Raw genomic sequence first — 2,353 nt, 5'->3', positions numbered from 1 at the left:
GAGGGGCAGGATCACCTCTCTCCATCTGCTGGCCACACTTCTTTTGAGGAAGCCCAGGATGTGATTGGCCTTCTGGGCTGCTGCTGCACATTGGTGGCTCACATCCAGCTTCTCAACTACTAGTACCCCCAGGTCTTTTACCGCAGGGCTGCTCTCTAGCATGTCCTCTCCCAGCCTATATTGGTAATGCCCTAGCCCAGGTGCAAGATCTTGCACTTGGTATGGTTGAACATCATGAGGTTCACCTGGGCTCACCTGGGGTTTAGAGGAGAAAAAAAGATACCTTGTCTAAGAGCTTGAGTTCACAACAGTTTCGAGGAGCAGAAATGCTCCATGGTTAGTCATTGGCACTGGTTCTAATGCTGACAGGTAATACGTTCTTCCTCTAACGACCTAAGCACAAACAGGCCCTTATCTTGACTTCAATTATTTAGATTTCTTTCAGCAGTTACAGCCAGGAATGAAGGTAAGAATTAGAGAAAAGCAAGCCTACACAGGGTGAGATTTGGCCACTGGCCACTTCTGATATTAAATGATTTGTCTTTGCAACAGTGAGACTACAGAGAGATGATCAGTTGAAAATACTGATGTTACAGCTAACCCATGAAACTCACTGACCAACACAATGTGAGGCCTGACTTAATAAGATTTAAGATAAAACTGAACACTTCTATTGATGGCAACTATTTCTACATCTTTACTGACAGGACTAAACCTAATTCATATTTTACCAGGTCAAACAGCAACAGCTGACTGACTCACCTTAGATTAAATTTACCTACTGCCAGGTTATGCCATAGTTGGATTTCTCAGATTTTTATCAGTAATTCCCTGGAGTAACTGTTAGTTGCCCATTTTTAAGAGTGTCTTATCAAAGAAACATACCTGATGAAAAGCCTTCCTGTAACCCTGGCTTAAGAGACCATTTAAGAACAATAAATCAAGGAATTTGAAAATAAGCTCTTAAAAATCAAGACATCCAAAATATAACTGTCTCCAAGAAAATGTTACTTTCTTCTCATCTACATATATTATGCCTACTTATTCTAGCTATGGACTAGAAATACATACAACAAAAAGTACAGAGGAACTTTTCCACAGCATAAATCCGTCATAACGATGAACTGTGTACTAGAGTGAAACAAAGCTGAAACCACAGAAACTACCTCTTCTAACAACTGACTGCATTACCAAATGCTTAAACATCCAAACTACAAGGGTGCCAGTAGATATATACTGTTCAAGTTTGAAGACAAACATGTTTCCAGCTTGAAATTTGAATATTCCTCATTAGCACGCAGCAAATACATGATCTGTTCCAAGCTGTCTGCTGTAATACTTGAACTATTCTGAAGTCCAGTCTGGCAACAGACACAGCATAAATCAGGAAGCCATTTTTTCCTTAAATTCTTTTGAAGAAGCACCAAAGTACTACTTCAGTTTCAGTGCAATTCTTTCCAGATAGATGTAAGAGGGCACTTAAAATGAGAGAGGAAAGTGACAAAACCCCACAGCATATTGGACTTGCAAACTTAAAATCAGAGAAACAAATTACTACTGGGTTCTAGGTGCAGGCAGTATGAAGTTACATAACCCACACTAACTCTGGGCTTCTTGTTTTTTTTAAATTAAAACACGAAGGAAGCACATTCTCAGACCTATCAGGTCTAAAGGACATCAGTTAACAGTTCACCAGCTGACAAAGCACCTGATAAGCAATCTTGATCTGATGGGAGACTTACAGGTGGCAAAGAAATTAACGTCAGAGCAAATATTAAGATATAAGGGAGACAAATTCACTCCGAGCAGATTTCTCTATTGCACAAGATAAATCAGAACCCTTTGCTGGAGTAATGAAGGCAGGGGAGGATACCTGCTAGGATACCAAATGGATCCCAAAGAACCACCATGACTAGCTGGAAAGATAAGCATATACAAACCCTTTCAGTATTATTCAAAGAACTTTGCAGTCTTGTTCTAAAAATAAAAGAGTGGTTTGAGACATCTTTGCAAGACCTGCATCTTGTCTGCTTTGGCAAACATATTACAGGGACAGTGTAGCTGTTCAAATTTTAACTGTTGAAAACCTAGAAAGATTTAGGTACACGTAAGTGAAATGAAACCAAAGCACTTAAAGGAACAGGAACACCCAATAGGCTTATCGAGTATGCCACACTGAGACTCTTTAGGTCATCTAGATGGTTATAATTAAAGTTAACCTTATACCCAAATCAATTCTGAAATAAAAAAATTAAGTGGAAATCTTACCTCTGCCTCACAGTAACACCTAGAAGGAAGCATACAGTTACTAAGTACAATACTAGTTATGAAAGTTTCATATTGGACAACAGGT

The sequence above is a fragment of the Merops nubicus genome, unplaced genomic scaffold, assembly GCF_000691845.1.
Source record: "Merops nubicus isolate BGI_N331 unplaced genomic scaffold, ASM69184v1 scaffold12013, whole genome shotgun sequence".
In the NCBI taxonomy this organism is placed as follows: domain Eukaryota; kingdom Metazoa; phylum Chordata; class Aves; order Coraciiformes; family Meropidae; genus Merops; species Merops nubicus.
Note: the sequence above shows the minus strand (reverse complement) of the source record.